At 47.8% G+C, this 8049-nt stretch overlaps 1 long non-coding RNA gene across 1 annotated transcript in view; it reads left to right on the forward strand.

Moving 5' to 3' along the window:
* Window positions 1-945, forward strand: part of LOC109299730 — a 28690-nt gene extending 27745 nt beyond the window's left edge. Inside the window, exon 3 of the long non-coding RNA XR_002097970.1 lies at window positions 849-945. This is a non-coding gene — a long non-coding RNA (uncharacterized LOC109299730). The remainder of the gene's footprint in view (window positions 1-848) is intronic.
* Window positions 946-8049: the final 7104 nt, after the last annotated feature.

The raw sequence follows: 8049 nt of genomic DNA on the forward strand, positions 1-8049 counted from the left end.
ATTTGGATGGCCCAGTAGTGCGTCGGCTGCCGGTCCGCAGCACGGTTGGCTGCTGGACCAGAAGTGGCCACAGACCAGCAAACCATGGCCCCACAGAGCCGAGCGGAGAGGCCATGGCTCCTTCTGCAGGGCCCATGGCAGTGCAGGGTTTGGCCAACCCCTCCACCTGGGGTGTAGGGGTATCTTTACCAGTCTCCTGGATGGAAATTCCAGCCACAGTTGTCTGCGACTGCTGGGCCATGGTTTGCCGGGCCACAGCATAAAACTTTGGGAACCCCTGAAATATGGTAAAGAAAGGATAAGTTAATTTCATCAGTAACAACAGCAGCCAGGCTAAATAGAAATTGATAAACTGTATCAACTTTGATATTACTCAGTCAGATAAAGTCTTCTGAAGAGTAGAACCAAAAGAGTAGCTTCCATATCTGAAGTGAATAGGGGGAGATAGACACATATTGATTTTGTTGATCTTAGCTCTTTAATAAGGAAGCTTATTAATTCCATGCTGAAGGGCATAAAAGAAACCTTCTAAAGGAAATGTGCTTGATCATTTTATGAAGGAGATCGGTTTCCACTTCGATAAATCTGAAGATATAAGTAGCTAGCTACTGCTACAAGCCAAGTTTTATTAATTCATTGAAGGATATACAGGAATATTTTATTAACATTTTTGTGTTAGAAATGGGAACTTGATTTGATCTTTAAATTGTGTGGTAATTTGGCCATTTCATAGTTACTTATGCTTAGAAAAAAAACCCTTATTTTTAGTTCTCATCTCTCCTTTGCTAAAAATTTACAGCTCTGAATTTTAAAGACTGATATTTTTTCCTTTTTTTTTTCAATTTCAGTATTTCACCTGGATCTTCAGCTACCTAGAAAGAAGCACAAGCCAAATTGCCTAGGAAGTGTCATGAACCAAAGGAAAAGCTCCAAAGTTTTCCACTGAGTTTGTTAAGTTCACTATGGCTTTTGCTCATAGATTTTAGGGAAAATTGGCCCTGTTGTGTGTCTGGGAAGATTTTGGGGTCAATTCCAGGAAGATATGTTTTGTTTTTACCTAAGTTTTCTAACAGAGTTTGGATTCTGAGATTGATGAGTTAATCTGCATCATTGCATGTAATTAGAAAAAAGATTTGTGTGAGTGCCTGTCTTAAGCCTTCACTTCAGCTCTTACACTCTTCAGGTCAGTTTAAATACCAATAAGTTGACCTAACAAGCACTAGCTTGTCTACCAATATGCCTCAAATTTCTTATGTAGCAGATATTTCTAAGCATTTAAGTGCAAGTGTAAATTAGTTTCTAAAACTGGTCTCTACTGAGACTTCAGTTAAGGTGACAAATGCCTGAACTGAGCAGCCAACAGTGGTGAAACAACATATTAGGGACTATTTAGAAAAGCTGGATGAGTACTAATCCATAGGGCTGGATGTGATAAACCTGAGGGTGCTGAGGTAGTTGGCCAATGTGGTTGCAAAGCCCACTGGCCTTTATCTTTGAAAATTCATAGCGATTGGGAGAGGTCCTGGATTACTGGAAAAGGGCAAATATAGTGCCCATCTTTAAGAAAGGGAAGAAGAAGGATCTGGGGAACTACAGACCAGTCAGCCTCACCTCATTCCCTGGAAAAATTAAGGAGCAGGTCCTCAAGGAATCAATTTCTAAGCACTTGGAGAAGAAGGTGATTAGGTACAGTCAACATGGATTCATGTCTGACAAATCTGATTGCCTTCTGTGATGAGATGACTGGCTCTGGAGATGTGGGGAGAGTGGTGGACATGATATACTTTGACTTTAGTGAGGCTTTGATATGGTCTCCCACAGCAAACTCTCAAGCAAGCTGAGGAAGTCTGGGTTGGATGAATCAACTGTAAGGTGGATAGACAACTGGATAATGGACTCAAAGGATATAGTAATTAATGGTTTCATGTGTAGTTGTCAGCCAGTATCAAGTGGAGTGTCCTAGGGGTCAGACCTGGGACTGGTTTTGTTTAATATTTTCATAAATGGCCTGGGAGATGGCATAGAGTGCACCCTCAGCAAGTTTGCAGATGACATCAAGCTGGGGGAATACACTGGAGAGTAGGGCTAGGATTCAGAGACACCTCAACAAATTGGGGGACTGGGCCAAAAGAAATGTCATGAGGTTCAATAACCGAACGTGCAAAGTCCTGCGCTTAGGATGAAAGAGTCCCATGCACTAGTACAGGCTGTGGACTGACTAGCTAGGCAGCAGCTCTATGGAAAAGGACCTGGTCTTACAGTGGGAAATAAGCTGAATATGAACCAACTGTGTGCCCTTGCTGTGAAAGAAACTAACAGCATACTGGGCTGCATTAGTAGGAATGTTACCAGCAGATCAAGGGAAGTTATTATTCCCCTCTATTCAACACTGATGATGCCACATCTGGAGTACTGTGTCCAGTTTTGGGCCCCCCCACTACAGAAAGGATGTAGATAAATTGGAGAGTGTCCAGTGGAGGGCAACAAAAAATTATTACAATGCTCAGACACATGATTTCTGAGGAGAGGCAGAGGGAACTGGGCTTATTTAGCCTTCAGAAGAGAAGGCTATGGGCCGATTTAATAGCAGCCTTCAACTACGCGAAGGGTGGCTCCATAGAAGTTGGCGCTAGACTGTTCTCAGTGGTGGCAGATGACAGAACAAGAAACAATGGTCACAAGGTGTATCAAGGGAAGTTGAGAGTAGATATTAGGAAACACTTGCTCACTAGGAGGGTAGTAAAGCACTGGAATAGGTTACCAGGAGAGATTGTGGAATCTCCATCCTTGCAGATTTTTAAGACCCAGGTAGACAAATCCTTGGCTAGGATGATATAGTTGGGGTTGGAATAGGAGATTGGCTTTGAGCAGTGGGTTGAACTAGATGTCCTCCTGAGGTCCCTTCCAACCCTAATTTTTATGATTCTATGATTCTATGCCATATAAACAAAGTTAAAAGTATTTTCCAGAAAAGTGCTTTCACTTAATTTAAGGGAAAACCATCTTAAAGAGTTGTATTTTTTAACATCTCCCCACTCACCTCACAGCACGGAAACAGATAGACAATATAGAAACATTATACATGTCCTTTCCCATTAATTTGTAAAACTGAACAGGGCTTTAGTGTGGATTTAATGGCCTAGAACCAGTTTCACCTCTAAGGCGTTTTGATGGCATCCCCACTACTTTTAGGTTCCTAATGCAATATCTATCCTATATTCTGGCCAACTCATCCCCACTTGTACATGCTCTATGCACATCCTAGACCAACATCCAGCTAATATATGGCTTAAAGGGGTCTTGAGAGTGCACCTCAGTCCTACTCTCAGGCTCTCCTGTAACTGATACTAAATTCAATGTGACCCTGTTCTGTTGCCCTTTCCATTCTCCATCCTAGTTTGCTTAGCACCAGCACAACATGCTTGCTTCTCTACATACAAGTAAGGAACAATATTTTGCTAGCAATGACTTAAAATTAAAGAAAACTAATTATAAAGAGGTTGAATATAAAAATAATAAGGTTAATATAAAGAAACTGCAGGTGCTGCCAGGAGCCTGGCTTGTCCTGGCCTGGAAATGGGGTGGGAAAGGCAGGCTGCCTGCAACTGGCACCCACCAGCCCACCAGCCTGAGGGGGGCAAGTAGGAATGCAGGGCTGGGCCAGCAGCTGCCTGGGCCCAGGCCTGCCAGACCAACTTAATATGGTCCCTGGCCACCTGTGCACACCTAACCTCTGACCTGAGGCCAGGCAGCACACAACCCCTGGTATAAAACATCTTATCTCTGACATGTTGCAAACTCTCACATACAACTTCTGTCTCATGGCTTTACAGAGCCAGAAGCTGCATGCAGGAGAGGGGTCACCCTTGGCAGCTGGGATGTTGCCTCAGGGTTGCTGCTGCCCACAACAAGGGCCCTGAAGATACATTAGCTCTGCCAGAGCAGGACCCGGACAGGACCCTCCTCCTGGATCACCTGGTCATGACATCAGAGGACCATCTGGGGGAAGCATGGGCCTGGCAGGTGGAGGACGTGGCCCACAAGCACAGGTGGTGGGTGGAGGACATGGCCCACCAGGACAGGTGTCAGGCAGAGGACATCTCCTGCAAGGACACACAGGACCAAATGGACTGGGAGTTCTGGGCACAGCTCCTGGCCCTGGAGTGCAAGCAGGTGGAGGCCTCGCAGCAACAGAACGCCATCCTGGCCACAGATGACAACCACTGGTTGCTGAACACCATTCTGGCCCTGTGCATCACCTTTGGGCCATCCACTGGCCAGTCCCTGATCCTAGCCCTGCCTGTCCCCCAGCAGCCACCCACCACCTAGCAGCAGGCCCCCACCTGGGCCTGGGAGGAGGTTATGCACCACCTCCAGCAGTCTGGCCCCACCCCACGGCTAGCACCACCCAGCTCCCCTCCTGGGCCCAGCCCTGCCACTCACCCTGCCTCCACATGGGTGTGGAGCTGGAGTTGCCTGCAGCAAGGCCAGGTCCGCATGCCACCCATGCTGGGCCTTGACACAGACTGCTGGAGGGGGAGCCACCCACACCAAGGGAGACAAAATGCCATCACCTCTGGGCAAGCCCCCACCTACCATACTCGCCATGTCATACACACCCATGGGGGAGCAGCCAGGGGTCAGGGTGCTGCCTGCCTGCCTTAGGCACCCCCACCTCACAGCCCCCCATCCCAGGATGGCACACAAAGGACATTGTACATAGTTTTCACAGAGAAGAAGATTTTTTATTGCTGATGGGTGGAGTAGGTGGTTGGGTGGCTCCTTGTTGAGGAGGGTGGTGAACTCTGTTTCTTGGGGAGGGAGGAGAGAGGGCGGTTCTGGTCGATGTGAGGGAAATAAAAACTTGTTTTTGTGAGTCGTGTCTGCAGTGAGCATAGTGCTGGGAGTGGGCAGGAAGGGTTGGGTGCATCTGCAGCGGTACAGTGGGCTAGAGTGGGAAATGCTGGAGGAGGTGGTGAGCCATTGCCTCCCACATCTGGTGCCCTTGCTTCCTCTGGTAGGTGCACGACTCTCCTGGACCTTCAGTGCAGGGGGCCATCATTGCAGCTGTCACCACTAATGGCACTTCCACTTCCAGACATCCTCCATGTGCTGCTCCTCCTCCACCCAGGCCTCATGAAAGAGCTCCCCCTGGCCTTGCAGATGTTATGCAGCATGCAGGCTGTGATGATGACTTGGGAAAATCTGTGCTCTGTGAACTCAAGGCAGGTGGTGAGGTTGAGCCCTGAGACAGCCCAAGGCACACTCCACCAGGGCGTGGGTCTAGCCCAGGCAGAGTTGAATTGGGCCTGGCAGAGGCTCCAGCTGGCCAGGGTAGGGCTGCATGAGCCAGGACAGGAGCAGGTAGACAGCGTCCCTGATGAGGAGAGACAGAACCACTATGGCACCCAGCTGCAGGTCCAGCACCCCTGGCACAAAGTGTCCACTCTTCACCAGGCCCAGCAGGCCAGAGTTTCAGAAGACACAGGCATTATGGGTTCTGCCTGCCCACCCAGCACTCACATGCATGAAGGCAACACCGTGTTCCCCAATGACCTGTAACACCATGGAGTGAAAGCCCCTCCAGCTGTGGTAAGGGCAGTCTCCATGGGGTAGGCAGGTGCATTCCAGGGTATGGAACCCTACCACTACCACCAAGGGGTCATGCACACAGAGCGCAGTGCCCACCCAGCACATCCTGGAGGATGTTGCACACCTTCAAGATGGCCTCCCCAGCAGTGGCCTTGCCCAGGCCAAACAGGTAGTGGATACACTGCAGGCTGGTGGGTGTGGCCAGCTTGAGCAGGGAAAGGGCCAGCCAAGTGTCTGCGGGGAGGGGTGGCCACATGCCTGTGTCCTGCTGCTCCAGGTGTAGCCAGAGCCGCTTGAGGAGGTCCCAGAAGGTGCCCTGGGTCATGTAGAAGGCTTCCAGCCACTGCTCATTGTCCCAGGTGTGCTGAATGACATGCCACCACCAGTCCTGGCAGGCCCAGAGGTGGCAGGGCTGGAGGCCCAGCAGGGCAACGGCAGCCCCAGTGGTGGCATCCTGGAGCCTGTTGTTGGTATCTCTGTTGGGGTCCAGCCAGGCAGATGAGGTCAAGCTGGCTGGTGCATGGTGGTGGCCCTGGGACAATGCACGGTGGCCTGGCAGGGGGGTTTCTGGATATGGGGGAGCTGGGCATGCCCAGACAGCCATGGGCCAGGCAGCAGCCAGCACAGTGGCACAGCAGAAGTCATTGGTCATTGCTGCCAGGGACAGGGGCTGGAGCAGCCATAGCACAGGAAAGCACAGGCATCAAGGAGAGCACTGTTGCGTGCTGTTGCTGTGCTGTACACACTGCTCCTGGCCAGGGAAGTGGCTGACCAGAGAGCAGCAAGTGGGGCTGCCTTTTGAAGAGGGCTGCCAGCAGCTGGAGCTGGAGCCTGGAGCTCCACCCAGTGGCAGCAGGGGCCTACTGCAGGGCCCCAGGAAGCAGGAACAGATTGGCAGCAAATCTGTACCCACTCCCCTGCAAGTGTAGATGCCTGCCTGGCACCAATTACTTGCAAGTAATTTACTCACAAGTAAACTGGTACTGCAGCAAATGCACCTGTAGACATGCCCACAGAGTATCATTACAAATAGTGCACATTAGAGTAGCTTCTAGGCAGTTCTATTTTGTGCCAATAACCAAGTCAGTCCACAGCTAATGCCAGGATAGACAAGGATGTGTGCATAACCACCCCTGAACTTTTTTCCACCGTCCCTGTCAAGCACTGAGTACAACATAAACACAGCCTTAGCTTAGTAAGAGACATTAACATGAATTTAGTCAAGATAGTATTATAGCTTTCTTCTAGGGTTATCAAGTTCATGATTTTAAAGCATGATTTCAAAGAAAACATAAAAACAAAACATACCAAAAAAACATGCATACAGTTAATGAATAAGAGGGATTTCAAAACTGAGAGCATGAGTTAACAGGGAAGTGGAATGTTTAAAAATATATTTCCATGTTTCTTTGCAGAGGTGTTTTCAATGTGGGATGGAAATGCATAGTGTAGTGCACTTTAGTCCCAGATAATAGCTGACACAGCTTTCATTTTTCTCCTTCATATGCAGTGGCCTCTTTCTTTGCTTCACTTGTGGCAGGGAAATGCCTTATGAATTTTTATCTCCTTACCTGCTTAAGTGTTGTTGGTGCCATTTGCAACAAAGATTTACTAACACTCAAAAAATTGTCTAGTAAACAAGGACAAGTATAGATAGCTTCATATTAGAGGTAAAGAAAGAAGGATTGATCTTATAATGTAGCTGCATCCTGCTTGTATTTAATACAACTGGAAAAAGAGGGGGAAGGACTCACAGGCACAATGCAGAACTGAACCTTACTTGTGCTTTTATTACATTTATTTTCTGTATTTTGAGGCTAAATCCCTGGTTAACATTAAGGGCTCAGCTCAGGAGATAGAGTTAGAGACCTGGTTTCATTTTCTTGACTAACAGAGCTCGTATTTTAGAACAGTTACCAGCTGCTGCAAGTTGCACCGATGGCAGACAGTGCCTCAACATGCCATGCCAATACAGGACAGGTCTAATAGAGCTCTGTTGTGACCCATTCTCATTGCAAGCCCTATGCCCCGTTATGACTTGGGCTCACAATGCATTAGATAGGAAAATTAACCTTTATGCCACCATAAAGGGCTACTAACTGAGAAAAGAATCTAGCCCTAAATCTCATAACATGTTATTTCTGTCTTTGAGGGTAGGAAACTGAGGCACAAGGAGTTTAAGATACTTGCCCATAATACTACAGGAAGTTTACAGCACAGCCAGGTCTAACTCCCAGTTTTTTGTTTTGACTTCATGGTCATCCTCTCTCCTAGTAATGGTTGTATTGTTTTGTGAATTGTTTTAAACTAATTCTTTTTATTTAATTAAAGAGTTTTTGTATGGTAAATAATTCTAAAGATAAAGAAAACTGAGGCTTAGCGTGTGAAACTACATGCTGAAGTTGGGTCTGAACTGTGAACCTCTACCTAGAGAAATTTTGGGTCAAGATCTGAATT

Source organism: Gavialis gangeticus, unplaced genomic scaffold (assembly GCF_001723915.1).
Source record: "Gavialis gangeticus isolate Ggan-Ray unplaced genomic scaffold, GavGan_comp1, whole genome shotgun sequence".
Taxonomy (NCBI): Eukaryota; Metazoa; Chordata; order Crocodylia; family Gavialidae; genus Gavialis; species Gavialis gangeticus.